A 26,511-nucleotide genomic window follows, 5' to 3' on the forward strand; every position below is an offset into this window, starting at 1 on the left:
GAGGCAGATGCCTAAGTGTGAAATCGCTACTGATATGAGTTGGAAATGTTGGCTTACCAATTGCTTTGCTCTCCTATTACAACAAAGAATGACCTTCTTTATCATGAACTTATATGGTACCTGAATATGTCTATTTGCGAATGGACTTAGAAAGGTTCACAATAGCCTGAGGAAAAAGAAGCACCCTTTAACTAAAAACGAAAGTCCTAGGAAAATTGAAGATTATTTTATGTGCTGATTCCCATGTCTTTAAAAAATATTTGGTAATTCTTTCTGTGTGTCTCTATGACTGTCCATTATCTCTTTTTCTGTCTGTCTCTTTCTCCATCCACCCCCCCCCGTGTGTGTGGATATGTGCACATGAGTGCAGGTGCCCATAGAGGCCTAAAGAAGGCAATAAGACCCCTTGAGTTGGCATGACAGGTGGATATGCGCAATCTTACATAGGAACTGAGAACCAAATTAAGGTCCTCTTCAAGAACAGTTAATATTCTTAATCAGTGAGCTATCTCTCTAACCCTAGCTTCTCTGACTAGAACTGTCTAAGTGTCATCAGAACAGCATTATGAGTTTGATATAAAGTAAGAATTTTTATAAAAATGTGTTTGTATAGACATTGTGGCAAAGATATGTTAGGCCAAGTACATGGGTTCATTGATGGGGTATTTTATTCAGTCTGAACACCCTTTTTGGGTGGAGAGAAGGGAGTCCTAGAGGGTATAAAGTTAGAGTTACTACAGTTTTATATAAGGATATTATGGTCAAATATCAACTTAACATAAATTTAGAGTCAGCAAAAGAGTCCCCTCCATCAGATTATCAGATTATCTTGTGACCATGTCTGTGAGGCATTGTGTTGATTGCAAATTTATATAAGAAGACCCAGGCCACTGTGGGTGGTACCATACATAGTCAGGTAGGTCCAGGCTAGAAAAGGAGGCTAGCTGAACAAGCCAGGAAGAGAAAGCCACTCAGCAATGTTCTTCCATGCTTTCTACATTAGTCTCTGCTGACAGGCTCCTCCCTTGACTTCTTGCCCTGGCTTCTTTCAATGATGGGCTGTGATTCCTAGCTGTAAGCTAAATAAATCCTTACCTCCCCAGGTTCGTTTGGTCTTGGTCTTGGGAAAACAATTAGAAAGGACCGAGGGTCTGGATTAATTCTACTGGAGGGAAATTTCTGAATATGAAACCTGCTGAGCTTAACTATTACTTCCTGATCTGTGGAGGATCATGTGGAGGTGAAGGCCACAGAGACATCTCTCCATTTGATCTCAAGCCATCATAATGGCTCCTTCAGGTTCTTGATTTGTTGCTTTGATCATTCATTGTACTTTTTTATTTCTACTTCTCTTAGTAAATGGGACCTTGGGCAAGTACAGGCTTCATATAATGTACCTGCGATTAAACCGAATGATTTTGTCTGAGAACAAAGGCCATCTAGGTAGTTTTGTTGTTGTTTTGTTAAATTGAATGAGCTATGGGCATTGGAGCAAGTGGGATTCCATACACACAGAACAGACAACGGCCACCCCAAACAAAACCAAACAGCTCCCATACAAACGTAGAAATCCCAGGATCCAGATGTAGGCCCGATGCCTTTCATACAAGCAAATTCAAATGGATCACAAATGTAAGTGTATGCTAATCTCAGGCCCCTAGAAAATATCATAAGGAGAAAAAAAACCTAGGTGACTTTTGCTTTGGTAATGATTACTGATACAGCAACCAAAAGATAGTATCCATTAAAAATGGAGAAATTAGATTTTACTAGAATAAAAACACTCTATTCTATTTAAAAAAAACCATAGTTAGGAGGATGAAAATATAAGACAGATTGAAGAACAGACTTGGACAGATAAGGGACTGGAATCAGAAACAGAAAGAATTTGTATAACTCTATAATTAAAAAGCAACCCAACTAAAACAGGTAAAAAAAAAAAAACTGCAGCAAAGATGAGTTACAGATGGCAGATAAGTACCTGGAATGTGTTTAGCGCCACTTTTGTTTAGGAGCTTAAAATGTAAGCAGCAGCATGCAGCTATTGTATACTTATTAGAGTAGCCGAAGTCCAAAATGCCACCCAAACCAAATGCTGACAGAGACAGGGAGCAATGGAAGCCCTGGCTTTGCTGGTGCCAATACAAACTTGTATGGAAAGTTAGAAAAAGCAATTTGACAGTTGGTTCCAAACTAAAAAACCTGGCTGTGTGGTTAGGAAACTGCGTGGGTTTCAATTCACTTGAATGACAAGTCTATCCAAATAGGAACCTGAGTGGGGATGGTTGCAACAGCTTTGTCTGTAATTGCCAAACACAGGAAGTAATCAAGATGTTCTTCAGCAGTGAAATGGACAAAAAGACTGCATTCATACAACTGCATATTCTTCAATGCTGCATAGACTCTTAGGCAATAAAATGAGCATGGGGAATCAAGTGTGTATTATCACATATCTGTGTGTGTGTGTGTGTGTGTGTGTGTGTGTGTGTGTGTGTGTGTGTGTGTGTATGATTCCAATTACATGCTGTTTTTAAGAATTCAACTCTATGGATACCGTGAGGTGTTTGCCAGGATTGTGAGAGTAGGGAGACTAGAATATGTGGAACACAGGAGAGTTTTAGAACAGTATATTTATTCTCTATATTGCTGTAATATGCGATGTGCATCATCATGTGTTTGTGGAATTGCACAGAACATACAGAATGAGTGCTAATTTGAAAATGGGTTGACATTAATGTATTGACATTGATACGTCATTTATAACAGTTATACCACACTAATGTAGGACGTAAGGACCGCAGGATGCGGTGACAGGAAGCAGGTGGAGTTGTGGGCATTGCTTGTACTTTTATGCAGGCTTTTGCTTTTTTATTTGTCTTGTTTTTGCTTTTGTAAACCTAAAATTATTCTAAAAAATAAAGGAAATCTCTTTTAAAAGTACAAAATGACGATAAGAAATGATGTTTGTTAAATGGCAAGGAAGGGACCTCTGGGAACCATCTTTCTTCAGTTCAGAAATACTAAATGGAATGTGAAAACTGAGGAACCAGCCTTAGACGGACCCTGAGGACACAGAGTCGAACATTGGATGGAGTTTGGGGACAGTGTGACTTATTTTTGAGGCCATGGGGCTTGTAAAGGTGTTCAAGAAACCTAGAAACACACATGTGCTCATGACGATCCCTGTGCTTATGGATGATCCGAGAAGGCTAGGTTTTTACCTCTGACTAGTCTTTGGCCTTAGAGCAAGAAGGAAGTGAAAGATAAGGCAGAGTTCTGAATGGTGCACTGAACATTGAGGGGTCCTTTGACACAGGCTGACTTGCCAGGCTACAATATATTTTTTCCTTTTTGTTTTGTTCCCTTTTCTGTTCATTTTTGTTGTATTTTATTAGTTCTTTTTACTTTCTTTTCATTTTTGTTTCTATAGGAACTATTTGGTGTCCATTTAAATTAAAATAATACATACGAATAAACAAGAAATTATCAGGAGACTGTCCTCAAGGAAGTACAAACCCTGAACTACATTGAGCACAAAACATTAGAATATTTTTCTCCAGTCTTCTCCAAAATGTAAAAAAAAAAAAAGGAAAACCAACTAGAAAACGAACCAAAAGAGTCTCGAGACAGATAAAATTTCAGAGATACTGTGGTGATGCAATATTCTGAGAATATTGCTCACATTCTGAGCCCGGAACTTTTGATGAACCTCATAGCCATAGTTAATAACACACTTTGATATCACTTAAGACTTAGGGCTGCTGTCCTACTGTGCACTCAGCTTGTCTGCTTAACCTGCCTTTTAGAGAACAATATAGCAACTGCCATTACATGTTTTGGATTTCTCATGTAATCAACTTTACAAGCTCAGCCAATGCATCGTTGTAGTCTTAAACTTCTATGCTCCTGACTCAGGTAATCCATGTGAATCATTTGCTAAAAAGAGAAGATAGAATTTAAATGGGAAGCAATCTTATAAAGTGAATATCCACTATAAATGTCGAAAGTACCATGGATAGTACTTGATAAAGAGCGATGCTCGTAGTGGTTGGATTTCTGAGATTTTGGGGGTCAGTTGGAGTCAGTGACTTAGTCCTTGTTAAACCATGTTAAAAATTGCTATGAGGAATATTTCATTTTTCCCCATGTGATGCTTCCTGTGCTGGTCATTAAGTACAGAGCAAAATAGACGTAGATATTCTCAGAGACAGACACAGACACAGGGACATACAAGACAGCATTCAAGCAGTCAAAGATTCTAACTCCTACAACAAACAGAAGTATGAAAGACATTGGGAAAGACAAGTAAAGAATTCAAATCTGGGCATTATCTTGATTAATGACACCAAGGGGGAAGTACTTTGAATTCTTTCTATAAGGAGACATCAAACATTATTGGTGACTTTGAGTTTATTATTAATGTATTCAAATGTACCAAAAGATAAAAAATAGAAAAAAGTATAATGTGACCAAAAAGTATAATATCTAATATAAAAATCTATACACTAGGTTCATTATGAAGTCTATAATAAAGGTAATAAATACACAGAAATGAACAAAGAATAAATGACAACTGCCTTCCAAATACCCAAGACAGCTGTTATGACTGTTTCCAGTTTTATAGTATGAGCCAGTTAATTGTGATTGAAAGGGTAATGTGTTATTTGGCCAGTCAGCAAACAGGGATCCAAGACTATAATCTGTCTGTCTGTCTGTCTGTCTGTCTGTCTGTCTGTCTGTCTGTCAGTCATCTTTCTATCCTTCAATCATCTACCTGTTTATTCCTCTCTCAAGAGTCTGTCTCCCTATATGAGTCCTTCATGTATTAAGAGGCTTTATGAAAACAGAATTGATCCTGTAGTATGAATCTCTTAGCTGTCATCAGGATGTAGGAAGGACTCTGAGGCAAGGAGCAGAGATGCTGTTTCTCAGCATTTCTGAAGTCAACAGGAGTCAACACAGCTGATCCCAGACCCAACTTTACTATGGTAAATTTCACACAGTTGCATTTTTCACATAGGCAGCTTGGGTTTGAATCTTGGGTGAGATAATGTTCCAGGGTCTCTTTACCTTTCTCCAAGGGGCTCAAGTATATTCAGGGTTGAGCCTCAAAAATCATTATGTTTTACAAAGATTACAAATATCCCATGGATATTTTGTTAATTTCTAAACAGGGATCATTATAGCAAAATACTTATTTTTACAACAAAAGTGGAGTGAGTTCGAGCCCAGAGAGTCAGTTGCTATTTATCCACAAGCTCCTTGTTGCTCCAGAAGGTAACAAATTTTTACTGGTTTTCTGGACATAAATATTTGTCGGTTAATCTATATTTGTTATTTTGAAGTTGACAAATTAGCTTGCATAACTACCCAGTAAGTTGACGGAATACTAATTCCATTTCTTTAAAAAAATGTCTGACATAAAGCCAGAAGATACATTTTGAGTAATATTAGAAAATACCAAACAATTTAATGTAACACTGCATCGGTCTTAGCAAGAATGACGTTTTTAAAATGTGCATTATCGAATTCTCAGGCAGGCTGAAATTAGTTATTCAAGGCACAAGAACTTTAAATGATCAAAGGTTTATTGATTTTCTCACAAAAGAGGAAAAGCTGACTCTTTCTCATGCTGTCTAATGATTGCTTTTGCTCAAATGCTTAGAGGGTTCTCAGCTCAAGATGCAAACCTTAGATTTATTATTATTCACCTCATAGATACGAATGCCCAAAGTTAAGAAATGACTAGATCCAGCTGTGGATCTTGTTTTGGGGAAATGAGTATCAGAGTTAGGCCAGTGATTACTTAGCTAGCTAAACTCAGAAATTTAGGTTGCAGTTTGTGGTTGATACTAATTCATAATTTGAATGCTAAGGTTTAATTGCAGTGCTTAAGGCACAACATTAGATCTCTCCTTTGAAATACAAACAGAAGTGGAGCAATCCAAGAAAATGTTGTCCTTTAAGGAGCTGCCTTTTTCTTTCTGTGTGACTAGCCAGTTTGACTTTACTTTTCGTGTTCTTTCATTAGGAGGTTGGAGTGTTCTGGAATGTGATTTTTTCATCAACCTCATATGAGAAGACATGTGTAGATGGCTTGAGACCTTGTATGCTCTGAGGGACAGATCAGTGTTTTTTCTTGGAAATTACTAACCTAGTGGGTTACGTGTTCCTCAGCAGAAACTAATACCAGGGACTGTCAGAGAACTAAAACTTATCTCTCTTGTGGTTTCTCCTCTAAGCACTGTTGATCAAAAACAGCATCTCAAGTAAAGACTTAGCCAAGATTGTGACTTCTTTGACAACAAAGTTTGGGACTCTATCCGTTTTGGTATCACCTGCATTTAGCACAGAGTAAGACACAATGGGTAGTTTCTTTGAAACTGACGTGGTTTTGGTCTTTGCTTTTACCAAAAGCACCTCATGAAACTCCAACTGTTTTTTTCATCCATTCAGGTTGAGGTCTCACCTAATACTCTGTAAAACCTTACACTGTATAAAACAGGTAGAGGGAAAGTACGCTACAAGAAATAATGAAGTTATTACAAATATTAATAGACAGTCCTTGCTACCTCATGGGCCAAATAATAGAATCTTCTCATATTTTTAATTTAAATCTCAAATAAACAAATTCAAGCACTTATTTTCATTCCTCAGTAGAAGATAATTTCCAGGTTGGCTGTTATCATGTATTTAAATTTAGAATTGGAGCCCTGGCATTTTGATTAGAGAATTGGATTCTTAGTTCCGCTGTGTCATTTCATGTATTTCATTTCGATAATAAGTTGAATGGAGTCTTCGAGTAGTCTCATGTGTTGCCCTCAGAGTAACTTTCTACAGATTGACTAAGGAGCAAGGTTCAGCCTTGTCAGACTCACACAGGCTGAGGGGGTCCTTAACAAATATGCCAGAAAGATTTTGGTTGCTTTTTGTTTGCTTGTTTGTTTTGGGCTTCACTCTAAATAGTAGATGATCTTTAGGGAATGATTTTATTCTTTCCACTTTTTTCCTCCTCAAGCAAAGTGCATAGGGATTAATAAGAAAATTGCCTGTAAAGGCATCTGAGGTTTAGAGAGTTGTTATTATGTGACTATCCTCTGAGCCAAACAGCCACAATCCGGATAAGTTCAGCTGAGTCCACTTGGCAAAGCTCACCGTTGATATTCTTTCACAGATAGAGGGACTGGGATTTATTATGTAAAGCTTTTAATTGGGTATATATCTTTGTGTATCTTTCTAAAGGTATGTGAACATCAGACCAGGTATTCATGGAGGCCAGAGGGTGTCGGATCTTCCGGAGCTAGTGTTCACAAGCAACTGTGAGCTGGCCTATGTGAGCGCTGAAAATCAAACTCAGTTTCTTTGCAAGAGTAACAAGTGTTTTTAAACTGCTGGGCCATCTTTGTATCCTCTACTCTCCTTTCTATTATTTATTATCTATCTCTCCTCTTTTATTATTTATCATCTGTCTGTCTGTCTGTCTGTCTAAACATCCAGTCCATCATTGCCCTTCAATACATGCTGCCTTGTTTCTGAGTAGAACTTGAGAACTGGAGTATGAGACTTATAGACAGATCACCATGTCTGCTCAGCAAAAGTTCAGTCTGATTTCAGCAGCAAAGAGAAGCTTCACTATGGCCACCACTTACAACAGTGTGCATATGAACCAGGTCAAGTTTAAGGGCTTTGTGTGACTTGCTGATTCAATCCTTGCCACTGTTCAAGAGGTAGATTTTATGTCAACAGAATAGAGCTCTGTCCTTTCTTTTTGGCTGTTTTTCTGGTTTGTATATTGCATGCAACTTCTCTAGAGTGACAGAAGAATGGCAGTGTCATAGCTTACTGGAGCCTGGGGTGGGAGTCTGCGGTTCTGTCAACCCAGTGATTATTTGTGTCAGTATTATACAAACATCTGATATTTTGTTTCTTATCTACTTTGCTTTAGTTTTTAGTTTTAAGGTTTAAGGGCTGAGAGATTATCTTGATTACTGAGTTTCGGCCTGAGCTTTAGGTTTCAGTCCTGAGCAGTTCTTTTCCCTAAGTTTAGACCTGAAGGACAACTTTTTCAAGTTCCACAGGGTTCTCCTTCATCAGGTAAGGCTATGATAGATCCACGTCAATCTCTGAACCAATTACAAGAGCTTCAAAGAAACATAAGTGCTCTGAGTAGGCTCCGAGGCTGAGAGTGGGGTCAGCCCTTTGCTAACTTCTGAGGATATTGTGGAGAAGGATTTTGGTTTCCTAGAAACAGGACAGGAAGTGGGGATTCTTTTCAATTGGTTGGGTTGGAGAGAGAAGGCTATGCTTGGACGAAGGGGATGAAGCAGTGGAGAAATACTAAGCAAGAGTGTGATTTCATGAAAAGACCAGCTTCGGCATGGTTCAGCTTCAGTGAGATAATGTGTCTGGTCCAGTTATGCAGCCCTTGTGCTGGGCGTGATTGGGTGAGCTCTGCTGGTAATGAAGGGGCAGATCTCCTTGGATGAGGACATTTATGGAGAATGGGACATCTGTGTGAATTATGTAAAGTAATATAGTAGTTCCGGATGTCTTTATGGATCAACAAGGGCTATGGCTAGCTTAATCCAAGTTACCCTTGAAAGCACAATGATCAGAAACACATGTTCTTCATTTAACAAGTCTCTTCTGTAATTCTCAGCAGAGCAAAAAGAATTGTATGTGCATTAAATATATTCAAATAGAAAATCTAAATGCATGTATATGAACATGTTTTAAACTGAATAATGGGCAGCAGAAGGGGTATCCTGGATAGTCTTCTTCCTGCTTGGCTTGTGAATGAAAGCTTTTAATACAACTGAAGGCATCATTGCTAACCTGAGCTCACCTCTTTGCTTTTAGGCAACCCATCGGAGCCACAGAACATTGTCACATCCTGCTGATGATACAGGCACAAACCCAGAAGTAGCTCAACCAGAGAAAAATAGGATGAGGGAATGGCTTTATGCTTTGAAAATTCATTAGGGTAGGTGTCATGGCATAAGAGCTTTTGTGTACTAAGAAATTTCTCTGATGTGGTGAGCTGAAGTTGAGGTGAGGAAAGAAATGGTACCTGCTGAGAGCATGTGCCAGGCCAGGGAGTCTGTATCAATGCTCTTTTGTCAGCCAGGGGTGGGGGTGGGTGCCACCTTTTATTATCTGTAATTGAATGCCTACAGAGACAGTAATTACAAATACCAGACAGGCCTCACAGGCTCATCTGTCTTTGTTTATCATCAGACAAGGAGTATTGATCATGATGAGTGCCTCCCTCTTTCTTGGATAGGGATGGGGAAATTGGATTAACAAGGCTTGATGTGGGCAATGTAACATAAGCCTGTAGGGGAAGTGGTTTAAAAAATAAGGCATACCTGCCTTCCTGGGCTTTTCAGGCTATCAAAGCTCTTGGCTACTTTGTTTTATGGAGTGTTTTTTTTTTTTTTTTTTTTTACTTTTTTTGTTGTTTTGTTTTAGAACCAATGGAATCTTAAGGATACAAGGTACACCAAGTATTCCTCTCCTACCCACTTTTCTTCAAATGCTTTCAAAATAATGGTCTTTCTGGGACCCAACCCCTGATTCTGGACAGTGCTTACTAAAAAAGAAGAGCCAAACATTGAACGGGGCTTTTGCTGTCTGGACTGTGTAATAATAACCAAAGGGATAGTGAAGAAAGACTCTTCTCTCTAGAAGTCCAACTAATTAGTGAGAAAGAAAGTTGTTCTCAGACACAGTTGTGTAACAACATCATTGATTGGGGTGGGAGCTGCGTTGGCAACACGTATGGGAGCCGTTCTGGAGGTTCTGATTTAGTAGAAAGATTACCAGAGAACTGCAGACTCACCTCCATCCTTGCTTGAGAACACTTTCCCCATCACAGTTTCCCAAAGAGTTAGGCAAAAGACATGGGGAAGGGGGAAAGCTTTTTAACGAAGTAGAAGCAGCATAGAGGGCCAAGGTGATCACATCTGCAGAGTTGACCCACTGAGCCTCTTACCTGACATAGGTATGAATAATGTGACAAATTATCCTCAAATGACAGGAGCCTTGGTTTGAATTCTGCTTTTTGCACCTTCTTGGACCATCCAAGGAAGAAATTACTAACCACATCTAGTTACTGCAATTTTTTAAAAAAAATGTTTTAAAACTTAAAGAAAAATCTCTATTTTTTCCTTTATCTGTATGACTGTTTTACTTGACTATACGTGTATGGACAATGCGTGTGCAATGCCCATGGAGGCCAGGGATGGCATAGTATCTCCTGGAGCTAGAATATGGATGGCTGTGAACCATATATTGGTGCTGGGAACTGTACCCGGGATCTCTATGAAAGCAATGACTACTATTAACTGCTGAATATCTCTGCAGCTCCAATATTGTCTTTAAATATAATTATCCTATATTAATTAATAATTTCATACTTGCATATAATATAATTAGATTCCTTCACTCCTTCCCTTAACTCCTTCTGGACACAAATCCATTCTTACTTTTCCTCCTAACTTCATCTCCTCTTTTCCTCCCACCCTTTTAGTAGCCCATGGAGTCCAATTTATGTTAATCATAAATAAGTTCACAGGTATGAAGCCATTCGCTGGAGCATGGTGGTAAACCTACCAGGGCCTATACCCTTAACAAAAACTGATTCTTTCCTATAGCCCATCAATTGTTGATGTATTCTTAGTTAGGGGTTAGGGATTAAATCAGTAAAGGGATGTTCTATGTTGGCCTCAGACTTAAGATAGGTATTAAGATATAGGAGAGGATTAATTAAAATCATTTTACTGTATTACACTGTAACTTTCATGAGCTCTGGACCAGGAAGGAGAAGTTGTTTTGTTTGTTTGTTTGTGTTTTGCTATAGCCAGTTTATTCTTAGCTTGTGGGTATGTAAGACCCCAAAGCTTTTCTTCTGGTTCATTTGTCACTAAACAATGAGAAACAGTTTGAGGATGGCTTGATAAAATGTTAATATTTGAAAGTTTTAAATAAGTCCTTCAGAATCCTCTCTTTCCCCCTTTGACTAGCTTCTCCATACCACACCAGCCCTGGGTACCAGTTAGAGAGCATGCACTGTAAAACTGAGTCCCTGAGTGACACTGCCATAGCTGGTAAAGGGACCAGCACACATGGAAAAAAATTAGCTTACAGCTTCCCTGATTGAGAAATGTTAATGAACTAGATCTAAGTGGCAATCACTGGTGATTGCTTATGTCTAAAATGTAGCTACATAGCATATGACATCCAATGGACACCAGGCCACCTGTGGGGAATTTTGGTGAAGAGATTGATCTGGACTCAGTTAAACCATATGGGACTATCAGTTTATGGAAAACACAGAGGGCAAAAAGACTGTCAGACAGCGTCCTTGTGGGGACCACACAGCAGAAGACTTACTGTGGTTTAATCCTCACAGTAGAGGAGTCCAGTGTTAGAAAGGAAAGGACATGGATTCTCCAAGCATCCATTGTTACATAGAAAGGGACATGGATTCTCTCAGTATGGTGCTTGTTGACAACATTGAACTGGTCAATAGCTGCGGTTACTTATGTGTTTGACTTGTTTGTCTCTGTCCTATTAGACTGTTAACTCCCTGGAGCCCTTGTCTTTCTTCAGAACTGTTACCTCTCTAGGGCCTAGAGAATTTCTATGTGCACAACAGAAAACTTTACACAATGGGTATCTCCTGAATTAATGACAAATAAAACCCTAGCTCCGTGGCTCTCAACCTTCCTAATGCTGTGACCCTTAAGTACAGCTCCTCAGGTTGTGGTGACCTCCAACCATAAGGTTATATTTGATGCTATTTCTTAACTGTAATTTTGCTACTGTTATAAATCACAATGTAAATATCTGTTTTCAGATGGTCTTAGGTGACCTCTGTGAAAGGGTAGTTTGAGCCCAAGGTGTTGTGACACACAGGTTGAGAACTGTGGTTTTAGAACGGTCTAATATTTGCAAATATTTCCGTCTACTTATATCTTATTGCTTCATAGGGCCCTGAAAGGTCAGTGGTTTTCTTTTTACTTAAAAATTTAAAAGTTTGCATGCACATAGAACTACATTTTCATCATAATATTTTCAAATAAAGGCTTCATTCTCCTTTCTCTCCCCCATCCCTAAACCTGCTCTTTGTACCCTATTCATCCCTCAAATAGTCTGCTTCACTGTTCTTCATCACATCTTCTCCTCTCTCCTTTCTCATTTCTTCCATTTCCCATTTCTGGTTTCATATTATAAGACTGTATCTAAATATGAGAGGGAACATACTACCTGCATATGAATCTAGAATATCTTGCTTAATGCATTCTGCAATGCTATATATTTTCCTGCAGATTGTATTTTCCTAATGTTTTTATATGTACTCACAGATAGATAGAAGTAGATATAGATGGATGGATGGGAAAGTTTCCTCATCAAGTCATCTATCGATGGACATTTAGTATGGTGGTTTGAATAAAAATGGATTCCATAGGCTAATGTATTTGAATGCCTAGTCACCAGGGAGTAGAACTACTTGTAAGGATTATAAAAATTAAGAGGGATGGCCTTGTTAGAAGAAGTGTGTACCTCAGGTGGGCTTTGAGATTTCAAAAGATACCAGAACCTGGTATCTTTCTTTCTGTCTGTTGTTCTCAGCTACTTCTCAAGCATCTTCTCTTATATGGCTTCTTTCCTACCATTCACGATAATGGACTAAACCTGGGAAACTGTAAGCAAGATCCCAATTAAATGTTTTCTTTAATAAGAATTGTATTGGTCATGGTGTCTTTTCACAGCAATACAACAACGATTAACACACCTAGGCTGTTTGATACTTTTAATCATAATCTAATACTTGACCTTTATTGTGAAGTAGGTTGCATGACTTCTCTGAGATCCCATTCTTGTGGCAAGCCAGCATAAGAAGGACCAAGTTAACCTTCTCTGATTCCAAGTCTGAAGATCTTTTCTGTCTAAAGTGTTTTGCAGAGGTGTCTGAAGCCCTAAAAGTAATTATTTGATCTGTTCAACATACAGTGGTGACTCTGGCAATAAAGAGGGCACATCATTCCTCTTCTCTCTTGTGAAGAGCAACTCTGGTACTCCTCATATAGGTGAATGAAGATTGTGTGTGAAAAATGAGAAGGTTTAGATTGGGTTGGTCTGCTATCCCCAAAGTACTCGTTAGCTTTTTATGTTGCATTGGAATTGACAGCTTGCTTCCATCAGTATTCTAACATGCTCAGGATTTTACATCCTCCAGCATTACCCTCACTCATGTCCATCTTTCTCCTATCATCGTCATCTGGATCATTGTCATCTTTGTCAATTGTCATCTTCATCCCATCTCACCCCACCTCCATTATCTCCATGTCATTATCCTTACTGTAATCTCTGTGTCTCTCTGTTATATTGATCATCTCAGTCTCTCCCATCACTATTTTTCTCCATTCTAACCATCTCTACTCTGTTACCTCTGTCATCTGCACTCTATCCTCTTTATCATCTCCATCATGTCATCTCGATCTCTGTTATCTCTGCTACCTCCTCTTTATCTCTAACATTTCTTTCGACTTCATCTCTGACACATCTGTCATCTTCTTCTCTCATCATGTTTATCATCCCCAGCTCTTTCTCTAGTCTTTCACTAATCTCAATCCACATCTCAATTTCTCCATTCATTCTTCATCTCAGGCCCCTCATCAGATTTTATCACATTGTTTTCTGTCCCTCTTTATAGAAAAACTTAATAATTGTCCAGAAGTGTCTATTTCTATTCTATTACCTCCTATATACCAATCTTATACTCCTATCCCATCAATTCTAACTTCATTTCCATATTCCGTGGGTCTTTGGGGAAAATCTATGTGTAGACTGAGTCTCCTGTCTCTGAAACATACTTTACTCTAAAGGTTTGATTCATGGGTAATGGTCTGAATATAAGAACTCTCTATTCATTCATGATTTCTGAGAGTCTCCAAGCACTCCACAACCCCTTAGAATTCCTATGACTGCAACATTATGACAATTCATTCATAAGAGTTGTATTACAATTCTCAAGACAGAGCTGTTGTGGTTGCAGAAGTCCAAATAATAGAAAAAGACAAATAGTAGTGTTACACAAAGTAGCATAGTGGATGCTCCACCTGTCCTTCAAGACCTAAAGACTTAAACCCTAGCTATTGTGAGCCCTGCTGGCTAACAACCTTTGATTATTAACCGTCTCCAAGAACTGACTCTGCTTGGAGCCAGCTCTCTCACTGTCATATCTGTTTCCCACAGCACACCTTTCACACTCATTGGTCTGAAACTTCAACATGAAGAACCATCCCGCTGCAGTCCTGGAAACATTGTCTGAGACTTTAGCTGACACTGAAGCAGCATAGCTATTTCCTCTGCCCAGTTGTTTCTTCTATGTTCATTACTTAGGCAATGGTTGCAAAGAACTTAGTACTCATCACAGAGCCTGCTTCTGGGAGAACTTAACCTGACTCTGTTGGCTATGGAGAGACCCTCTAATAAAAAACCTCATGGTCCTGTTGCAGAAAGGGATGTGTGGGCAGCGGTGAGTGCTACAGATGCTAGTGGATGCACAAGTTGTTGAGGGAGTTATGGACTCAACTGCTGCATTCCAATGGGAATAACAACTCCAGCTAGGAAATAAGCAAAGTGGAAAACAGACAATCGCAATTCTGCTCTTTTCATCCCTTCTCTAGAGGAGGAAACCTGAGCCCTGTCCAAAATCACAGTAGAGATAAGAATTAAGGGACATTTTACCTCAACAGGATGGGAAAGATGCTCCAAGTTTCTCTTATTCATTTCTCATTTCTTTTTCACATCTTTTTCTTTTTCTTTAATCACCATTCCCCCGCCCCCCCATCCTTTACACTTGCATAATGACTGGATTCTCATATCAAATAATGGATAGGCTCACAACAACTCCTGGGGAGACATTACCCATTCTATAATGGAGTTAAAGGGCAAATCTCAAGTTGTGGGTTTTAGGAAATCAATAGCCAAGTTGCTTCCAGACTTGCTGAAGCAGGTTTTACATTTATAATGTGAAAAACAGCAGGTTCAAAGAAAGAAGAGAGTTCATCTAAGTGTAGCTGGATTCCACCGTTAAACCTTTAATTAACCTGATGGCTTTGAGGAAAGAAAATCAATGGAGGCTTCTTACTTGTAGGAGAGAATAAATTAATATTTTATACATAAATGTTTGTCCTTTAAAAAATTAGTGTGGAGTTTCTTTTGTGAGTTCCCATGGCTAATTTTCTTCTAAGATTGTAAAATTGCATACTTTCTCAGGCAAAAATTGAAAATGTGCTAAGTGTATGTGGAAAATTTCAAAAGAATTCAGAATAAATATGTACGTGTGAGTGTATTTCTGTCCATACATATACACATCCATAGGCAGATATATGCATCAATCTAGCCTTCCACCCATTCATCCATAAAATATCTATCTTATATCTATCTATCTATCTATCTATCTATCTATCTATCTATCTATCTATCTATCATCTATCTATCAAACTACCAATCAGTCATCTATCTTCTTCTCCTCCTCTTTCTCCTCCTCCTTCTCTTTCATCACCATCATCTATTTTATTACTTCACAAGAAAATACCCAATGATTTATTTAAAAACTTTCATGTGTGTGGACTGAAGTGAAGAATGTGACAGCCTTTTTATCTGGACATAATTAGGTTCAAATTTATTCTATTGAGAGGTGAGGATTTTTTTCTGAATAGTTTATTTCATTGGGTACTACATATACAGTGAAATAGTATATGAAGTATTCTGGAAGAACACAAAGGAAATGCTTCCTTCTTTCTTGCTTATTTAACTCATACATACCTGATGCTCAGTTAGTTGTGAATGCCATAGCATATTCAGCACCCATGGAACAAACAAGTCTTTTATATTGTACAAGTTGTAAGTAAGCAGCATGGAGGTAACCCTACTGATGCCACAGTCACCTTATGAGCCTTCCTTTTCCTCTGTACTCACTACTAGAGACTGGATAAGGACTGTCTGTCTTAAGGGAAGGCAGAGTATGTAGTTTTCTTTTGTACTTTCCTTAGATCTAGCTTTATGACTGTAGCAGTGTGAAGAAAGAATTTATGACTGGCTTTGAATTGTGTGGGGTTTGGTTTTAAGAACTAAGGTTTGTTCTGTCTTGACTGTACATGCATTTGGAGAATTTAATGTTTACAGAATCGCTGAAAACTTTGGTGGTTCGGCACTAAGACTGGCTTCCAGGTGTGATTCCCAGGGTTCTAAGACATTATAAAGTATTTTGAAGAGCCAAAGAGAAGAGCCAGTCATTCAGCAGGGCTTTGTCTCTGATATGAATCTTCTGGAGAGGCTGTAATAAAAGTCAATAACCTATGAGCTGATAAACATGAAAAATTATTCATATTTGTTTCAAAGGTTTGAGGTTCATTATCAAGGTGTTGAGGGATCTAGGGTCTGGTGAGGGCTTACACCTTGCTCATAACTGATGACTTCTTGTGTCTTCATATGATAGATGGGATGAAAAGACTCTTTTCAAGCTATGCTGTCATAACCTGATCACTTTTTAAAGGCTTTAATATATCAGTACCATCATCATTTATATATCAATATCATCAATGGGATGAAGCAAGATTTTGGCACAAAAAATTTGGGTGGTGCAGGTATTCAGATTACAAAATTCTTCAATAGTTAATGGAAAAAAGAGATAAATGAGAACATTTCAATATTAATGATTTTTGTTCCAAAAGAAAATGAAGCGGGAAAATATGTGGTCCAGTTGGCTGTAATTCTACCACTGTCTTTTTGAGACAGGTTCTCATGTAGTCTAGACTGATGACCTTGAACATCTGGTCCTTGTGTCTCCAATTAAATGCTTGCAGTAGACAACTGCCTGAGTAATAGCTTCTGATAGGTTATTTGTTACCTAAATGTAAATCTTACAGTGACAGCATATGGAAGGTGCTTCTGGCCTGCTCAAAATTACTGAAGCATTTTAGCATAGCATGTTTGTCTCTAAAGTCATATATGATGACACCTAACCTTTGTTTAAGGTTGTCCTTTAGGAACGAAGTCAAGATAGAATCCTCATGAATGGGATGACTGCCTTTTCTCAAAGGGATTTTATGCAGCTCTTTCATCTCCTAGTCCTCAGGATTGTGTGAAATCAATTTCAATATTCAGGAGAGACTCAGTATATTGGACTGTTTTTATACAAGTTAGATATGACTAAGACAGTTTCTAAGAGATATCTACAGTTGGTATGGTGTTGTATACTTGAAATCCCACCTCTTGGTGAGCTAAAGCAAGAGAGTTTTGAGGGCAAGGCCAGCCTGGGATACATATGTGGCACTGAATCAGTAAATATATAGAGTAGAATTAATATATATGTTAAGGTAAAAATAATGAATAGAACTAACCCAGGAAAAGGAAAAGGAGAATGGAGAAGAAGAGGCATGTATCAAGTGTATGGAGTAGAGGGAACACTATTTAGAATGCTTCTTGCCAATGTGTTCTGACAGAACTGGGTCTCTTTGCAGACCTTCTCAGGAACTTTCTGAAATAAATGTTTATACTTATCTCTGATGTAAATTTATTTGGGGAGATAGAGATTTTGTGATGTCTCAAAAGATGGTCTCAAAAAGGTAAAAATTCCTCCTGGAGCTAGACTTATGTTCTTTTTTTTGATGAAAGTTTATCTTTTTTCTCATTAAACTTGTTTTAATGGGTCTCAAAATTCTGTGACAGATTTTTGATCAAGTTGTTTCCATTAAAAAGTACTGATTTTGAAAACTAATAACTTAAAACTGCCACACACACACACACACACACACACACACACACAAATAATGACCCACAAAACTTTCTTTCCTTCTGAAGGTTTTACAATGCATTGTTATCATTAACCAGTCTTTTACTATTAAACTTAAATGGCCAATTGAGTCAAACAGTTCTGAGACCGCTCTTCACCAACTGGTTAAGACTTGGGTGGCAGGTGTTAGGGATAATATTCATTTAGCTTTCTGAGCTTTCTGGGCAGACTTGGTGACTTTGCCAGTTCCTGCAGCCTTCTTGTCCACAGCTTTAATGACACCCACAGCAACTGTCTGCCTCATGTCACAAACAGCAAAACGACCAAGTGGAGGATAGTCAGAGAAGCTCTCAGCACACATGGGCTTGCCAGGGGCCATATCAACAATGGCAGCATCACCAGACCTCAAGAATTTGGGGTCATCTTCCAGATTCTTACCAGAACGACTATCTATCTATCTATCTATCTATCTATCTATCTATCTATCTATCTATCTATCTATCTATCTATCTATCTATCATTCTATCTATCATTCTATCTATCTATCTATCTATCTATCTATCTATCTATCTATCTATCTATCTATCTATCTATCTTTTAAGCTCGGTATGTGGGCTGTGTGACAATCCAGAACAGGAGCATAGCCAGCACTAATTTGGCCTGGATGATTTGGGATAATCACCTGAGCAGTGAAGCCAGCTGCTTCCATCGTGGGTCATTTTTGCTGTCATCAGCAACATTGCCACGTCTAACATCTTTGACAGACATGTTCTTTACATCAAAGCCCACATTGTCCCCAGGAAAGCTCTACTCAAAGAAAGCTTCATGGTGCATTTCAACAGACTTGACAACTTCAGTTTAGACTTATGTTCTTAACCATTGAGCCATCTAGATTCTAGGACATAGACTCTAACTTTTCCTTCCTGTCCTAATTTGCCCTTCTATTGATTTCATAAAAACACTGGCTCAAACTGACTTGAGGAGGAAATGAGATACTTGACTGAAGGTTAAAATCTGCTATCTAAGGAAACCTTGGAAGGAGCTCAAAGCAGGAATATGGAGGCAGAAACTAAAGCAGGGGCCATGGAGGAATGCTACTTATTGGATTAATTCTCCTGGATTTCTCAGCCCATTTTCATATCACCCAGATCACCTACAAAGGAGTGATACCATGTACAGTGGACTGGACCCTTGCACATCATTAATCAAGGGGATGCCCCACAGACACCCTTAGAGGCTAGTCTAATAGGGGCTATTTCTCAACTGACGTTCTATCTTTCCAGCTGACTTTGGTGTATGTAAAGTTGACAGAATTAACTTGATCTTCTATTTTACTAATAGACTCCTGTATTAAATAATTTTTTATTAAAATAAGTTTTCTTATACCCTGTATTTTTAGTTGAGCACATGGTCACTGATAATAATAATGTGTGTGCCTGCCTGCATACCCTCACACTAAATAAATAAATTTCTGTTGGGAATTAGAAGATGTATACAATGGTGTGCCCATCACTATTCAGTTCATTTTCTCTAAAATAAATGTTATTTGGCACATTTTTACAGATTCACTTACGACCTGCATACCACAGTTGGAGAGGTGTGTATTAATATCTTTCAAGTTTACCAGAATTTCCAACGCTATCACTTTGCATGTTGTTGTGATTTTTGTGTGGTTATACTGTTGCTAAGCCATAGATATATGAGACAACTTCAAAAAGCTGAGCTAAATTAGAATTTGTGCTAAAAGGAGACATTTTGGAGTTTGATGGTCTGAGAAAACATGTGATCCAGTTAGTTTGGGATCCATAGGTAAAGCAGACAGAGGGGGAATTTAGAAGACACTTAGAAGGATCTCTTGCTAGTTCCGACACCTTCGCTTACTCTCCACTTTTGTTTTCCCTCATGGTATTTATGCTGCTATTTGGGAAATCACCATCCACAGATTCTAATGTCCAGGAATTCCATTCTGGGAGTGTATTGTTTTAAGTGAAGGCCTAAGCATCTCTAAAATTTGAGTCCTCACTCGGGAGCTCTCAGAACTCAGATAATTAGTGTGAATAGCCCAAGGACTGGCTGTACTTTCATATTGCTATACTTGAATGTTTTTTTCTCTTACTCAGTTCTCACTTGATGGATTGACTTGCTTCAACTCTGGCAGGACTACTCAGGCTCCTTGGCAAGGATGAAGCTGTGCCTCTGTCTAGCACATAGTTTGGGTAGCAAAGCAGACTTGGCGTGCCATTCCACTGAAACTTGTAAACAATAATTAAGTGGACTGATGCCTCCTAATTCTGCTGTTTCACTTCCTTCTTTCAAAAATACATAAAAGAGTTTTATCTCTGAGTAATGAATGACAAGAATCCCAGCTCTCTGCATTTAAACCAAATGAGCTCAATGAAACTGTACAGTTCCCGCAATTACCATTTTACTGTTTTGCATATATGCACAATAGAAGGAGAAAACAAGGAGGCTAGGGATTCTTGTGTATGCTGAAAGCAGGGTGCTCAGAAAGGGATGTTTGGGGACCTCTGGATGACAGGATCTTTGAAGCCCAGTACCATTTTACAAGGCCTTTGACTGGTTCTAAGACTGCTCCTTGCCCCAACAGTGAAGTGCTCATGTGACTAGGCATTATTATCTCTGTCATAAGAGGCAGGTGATAGCTTGTAGATGCAAGGTGTACAGCCAGTGATATGTTCAAAGGCACAGTCGGGAGCTGGTAGTGAGGTACTTCTGAGACTAGTACTGACTCTGTCGAGCCACTAGGGGATGCCTCTGTGCAAACTGAACAAAGTCTGGCAGCTCAGTTTGAAAATCTGATTTCTGTACATTGAAGTTTCCTTTCCAATTGGAATGATTCCAAGGATATGCTCTTTCAAGAAAATAGTGGCTCTTAGAACAAAAAATAAAGATGTGCAAAGATATAAACAGCTTTAGTGGCCGTATTTAAGGGCAGCACACTAAATATCTATCTTTGTTATTATCACACCTCATATTCAATTGGATTTGTGGTAATTCAGAAATGTTATGTCTGGGGAGAAAATTCAGTTCTGTTTTTATATTTGCCTTGATTGTCATAGAAATATGGGAGTCTCTTTTAATAATTCATGGCCAGGATAGCACATTTACGTGCCCTGTTTGTTGTTGTTTCTTGCCGAAGGTGTAGGAAGCAGAAATGATGTATAATCACAGACGAGGATGGAGAAGCCTTGGAGAGTAATGACTTTTTTATTCTAATGAAGAAACAAAAAGGAAGCAGATAGAGCGATTTATACTGTCTTAATACTCATGGTGACTTGGACTTGCTACATGTGGCCATTCCTGAGGCCAGTATTGAGAAGCTGAAGTCTGCTCTTGTCTGGTTAATAGTAATAAGACATACTGGGTGGAATTACACATGGAAGGAGGCTGACTCAGGCAAGGTTTAAGAGACAAGGAAGGCTAGGAAAGATTCATTGAGGTGACCCACGTTTCTCAGGACATAAACATAACAACTGTGTACTGGTTAATGTTTTGTTGACCTGACACAATCTATGGTCATCTTGGAAGAAGGAACCTCAATTAAGAAAATCCGTCAATTTGATTGGCTTGTAGGCAAGCCAGTGGAGGCATTGTTTTGGTTAATAGTTGTTTGTTGGCCAGGCTACTGTGGATGGTGCTACACTTGGGTATGTGGGTCTGAGCTGTATGAAAAAATCAGGCTGAGCAAGCCATGGGAAGAAAGCCAGTAAGCACTATTCCTTTGTGACTTCCACTTAAATTCCTGACTCCAGATTCTAGAGTCTACCTAGAGTTCCTGATCTCACTTGCCTCAGTGATGGAGCGTGGCCTGAGAGTTATCAGATGAAATAAACCCTTTCCTCCCCAAACTGGTTTTGGTTAATGTTTTGTCACAGCAACAGAGAAACTAACAAAAAACAATTCTATGAAATAAGATGAACCAACTATGTATCAGTTTTAAACGATGAAAAGAGGGAAATGATTATGCTAAAAGTGGGATGTAAGACCAAGTAAGGAATATGCAATGTGTGGATAATACTTTATGATGAGTTTAATGATTATCTTCACACAGATTCCTTCCCTTTGCTCTGGTATAAACTTCCCCAGTGTTTCCATATGTGCCTCTGCTACTAAGGGATCTGGGCCAACAACCTCTTTGCTAGAATCTATGGATCCTCTTTTCTACTTATGGCATTGTCAACAGCGAAGATAACTATTCAATTACCCATCTCTCTGTGGCTTTACAGGTGGGACAAAGGCCTGCTGTTGATTTTGTTTGGGAAACCATACAGATCTGTCAGCTGGTTCCTTGAAGGGGAGAGGGTCCTAATTCTCAGAGGAGGCTGATTTGGCATCCTTTTTCCTGGCAAGGCCAGCAGATTCATTGGTTATTGTTGCTAAAAGTGATGTTACCAATAACACCTGATGCTTATTTGAGCAAAAGTGGATGGTGATAAAACAAGATCCTAATGAATGTTAGGGTAGCATTGTTTATCATCAGTAATTGTCAACTGAAGAAGAATCAGTGTAAATAAGACAAGCAGCAAAATCAGACAGAGACAAATTAGAATGGCGAATGGGCAGCAACTACATAAACTTTGACTTCCAGAGATGCTTCAAAAGTAGGCAGCGGGGAGGAACTGTTGATTTTGATGTCTGTCATGCAGGCATTTCTTTGGTTGACTGGTTGACGTTGAGTCTTGGTGAACTTTTCCTAGTGCTTATTTTACTAGGTGTTTATTGTTCTTGTTTCTCTGGTCAGTGGCTAACTTGGGAAAATCCCTGACCAAGACTGCTTCATAATTTCTTCTTTCCCTTTTCAATTATAGTTCTATGACCTCTTTATAAACCACCATTGTTCCTGCATATTTGGCCATGTTCGCTTTTTTTAAATTATGTTTTTTCTTCACATTTGAATTTGGGAAATATTTATTGACCACTTGAAAATTGCAGGTCCTTCTCGGAGGCATGCTCAGCATGTAGATGAACACAACAAAGGCACAGAGATGTTTTTGCCTACCTGCCTGCCTGCCTGCCTGCTTTCCTGCTTCTCTGCTTACCTGCTTTGTTTCCTTGCTCCTTTCTTTTCTTTTTAATAACCTCTCAGATATTCTTTGACCCTTAAAGTTTACATCTCTATGCTTCTATTACATGCCTCTTATTTCTCATAGAAATCTACTCAACTCTGAATTAATGCTCAGAACATGAACAGGTATAATGGAACTTGATGAAGTTACTTTACTTCTGTGTTTTAGATTTGAGTCGCTGCTTTGCCCCTGTAGATCATGATTTGGCTTACATTCCTTAACTTTCCCATTATCATAAATTTAACTCATCCTCCAATAAAGGGAACACATGTACATCCAGCCCTACCAAGTTAAATTCTACTATGGAAAAAATATGTTGTGGAAAGTTCATATTCTTGCTGTAACGCCACATTCTTCATGTATGAAGGCAGTAGGCTAGAGATACAGACTCATTAAATTTAAAGAATAATTTTTTCTGTCTGTGTTTTTAGTATGTTCTTACCTGTAGTAATTTCATAGACTTGATTCTCTGTGAATCAAGCAATTGATTTTGATTGCAAGCAATAGATTTGAGAAATGGCCAGAAATCTAAACTATACTTGAGGTTCCATGGATGTGATAAAAAACAAACAAGCAAATGAACAAAAACAACCCCTCCCCCAAATTCCCCTCTCACAAAGCTTCAGTTGACTGGCCCATTGACTCATAATGTTTAAGGCAATCTTCTAAATTTTCTGTTTTGGTCTTGTGTGTGTGCGCACACACATGCATGGGGGTGGTGGGTGTATGTTAGCTCATGTATGTGAGAATACATATTCTGAACAGCATAATAACATTATTTACACATTATTTTACTCCCCCTTTTACCTTCCTATTTGGCTTCAAAGAACTTTGTTGATGTCTCAATACAATTTTCCTTAAGTCTGACTGCCTAGCACCTCAGAAAGATTCATGAAGTATTAGAGATGACCTTACCTTTCCTGAATATCACTGAGAAATGTAGAAATAATAGTCTTTACTTTAGCAAGTACTAATTATATTATGGAGTCCTGTAATTCATCATTTAAATGGGGATATGTTTACCAAATCATCATTTCAGAACAAAAGGGTTAAACAAACTTTCTTCAATGTAACATTTCCCCCACTTTGATATTTAATGAAACACTTAACCTGTTCTTCCTACTGACTTTTTTTAGAACAGGGATATGTATCCATTTTTTGCTGAGCCTTTTTTGTGCCATACTTATCTCATTTAATCCTTCCTCATCTCCATGTTATAAATGAGTCAACCAAGGCTAGATAAATTTAGTAACTTTCCCAAAATTATATCTGTAGATTAAGAGTTTTGGTCCTAGATTTAGAGTACTGAAGTCTAAATCTCAAATATAAAGTGGTGAAAATATTTGAAAAGTATCACAAGCATCCCGTAGACACTATATTTGTGTGATTTGACCATTCATAAGTGACTTCAATAAGAGGTGCATACCAATATGTAGTTCTTTGGAGGAATGAATGATAGAGCATAGGTGCTAGACAGGAAAGCTGACCTGTGCCTAGGGAAATTTAGCAAAGTCAGTCTAGACCTACTTTCAGTGATCACAAGTAAACAAGCAGTAAGGTGTAAATGTATGGATGCTTGAGTTTAAGAGAATTTTTATTTTCACCAATGAGTCATTACTAGGTGTGGCCAATGGACAGCCTTCATAAAGAAACTATCATCGAGAGAGGCGGACACGCCTGGGAAACCAGAAGAGACTGCACGCTGCACACAGTACTGACCCCAGAGGAAAACAAAAGCTATCTGGAACCCTGGTGCACGGAACCTCCCGGAAGGGGCGGCGCAGATCTTCCTGGCTGCTGAGGCCGTGGAGAGCTCATAGGCAACACCCCGCGAGCAAACCTGAGCCTGGGGACCACAGGTAAGACAAACTTTTCTGCTACAAACGACTTGCCTGGTGAACTCAAGACACAGGCTCACAGGAACAGCTGAAGACCTGTAGAGAAGAAAAACTACGCGCCCGAAAGCAGAACACTCTGTCCCCATAACTGGCTGAAAGAAAACAGGAAAACAGGTCTACAGCACTCCTGAAACACAGGCTTATAAGACAGTCTAGCCACTGTCAGAAATAGCAGAACAAAGTAACACTAGAGATAATCTGATGGCGAGAGGCAAGCGCAGGAACCCAAGCAACAGAAACCAAGACTACATGGCATCATCGGAGCCCAATTCTCCCACCAAAGCAAACACGAATATCCAAACACACCAGAAAAGCAAGATCTAGTTTCAAAATCATATTTGATCATGATGTTGGAGGACTTCAAGAAAGACATGAAGAACTCCCTTAGAGAAACACAGGAAAACATAAACAAACAAGTAGAAGCCTACAGAGAGGAGTCACAAAAATCCCTGAAAGAATTCCAGGAAAACACAATCAAACAGTTGAAGGAATTAAAATGGAAATAGAAGCAATCAAGAAAGAACACATGGAAACAACCCTGATATAGAAAACCAAAAGAAGAGACAAGGAGCTGTAGATACAAGCTTCACCAACAGAATACAAGAGATGGAAGAGAGAATCTCAGGAGCAGAAGATTCCATAGAAATCATTGACTCAACTGTCAAAGATAATGTAAAGCGGAAAAAGCTACTGGTCCAAAACATACAGGAAATCCAGGACTCAATGAGAAGATCAAACCTAAGGATAATAGGTATAGAAGAGAGTGAAGACTCCCAGCTCAAAGGACCAGTAAATATCTTCAACAAAATCATAGAAGAAAACTTCCCTAACCTAAAAAAGAGATACCTATAGGCATACAAGAAGCCTACAGAACTCCAAATAGATTGGACCAGAAAAGAAACACCTCCCCGTCACATAATAGTCAAAACACCAAACGACAAAAAATAAAGAAAGAATATTAAAAGCAGTAAGGGAAAAAGGTCAAGTAACATATAAAGGCAGACCTATCAGAATCACACCAGACTTTTCGCCAGAAACTATGAAGGCCAGAAGATCCTGGACTGATGTCATACAGACCCTAAGAGAACACAAATGCCAGCCCAGGTTACTGTATCCTGCAAAACTCTCAATCAACATAGATGGAGAAACCAAGATATTCCATGACAAAACCAAATTTACACAATATCTTTCTACAAATCCAGCACTACAAAGGATAATAAATGGTAAAGCCCAACATAAGGAGGCAAGCTATATCCTAGAAGAAACAAGAAACTAATCGTCTTGGCAACAAAACAAAGAGAAGAAAAGCACACAAACATAACCTCACATCCAAATATGAATACAACCGGAAGCAATAATCACTATTCCTTAATATCTCTCAACATCAATGGCCTCAACTCCCCAATAAAAAGACATAGATTAACAAACTGGATACGCAACGAGGACCCTGCATTCTGCTGCCTACAGGAAACACACCTCAGAGACAAAGACAGACACTACCTCAGAGTGAAAGGCTGGAAAACGACTTTCCAAGCAAATGGTCAGAAGAAGCAAGCTGGAGTAGCCATTCTAATATCAGATAAAATCAATTTTCAACTAAAAGTCATCAAAAAAGATAAGGAAGGACACTTCATATTCATCAAAGGAAAAATCCACCAAGATGAACTCTCAATCCTAAATATCTATGCCCCAAATACAAGGGCACCTANATNCNNNA

General features: G+C 38.7%; 1 pseudogene; it reads right to left on the reverse strand.

The window, feature by feature from the left end:
* Positions 1-17,992: 17,992 nt before the first annotated feature.
* On the reverse strand, positions 17,993-19,461 carry LOC116904260 (annotated as a pseudogene).
* Positions 19,462-26,511: the final 7,050 nt, after the last annotated feature.

Source organism: Rattus rattus, chromosome 6 (assembly GCF_011064425.1).
Source record: "Rattus rattus isolate New Zealand chromosome 6, Rrattus_CSIRO_v1, whole genome shotgun sequence".
In the NCBI taxonomy this organism is placed as follows: Eukaryota; Metazoa; Chordata; class Mammalia; order Rodentia; family Muridae; genus Rattus; species Rattus rattus.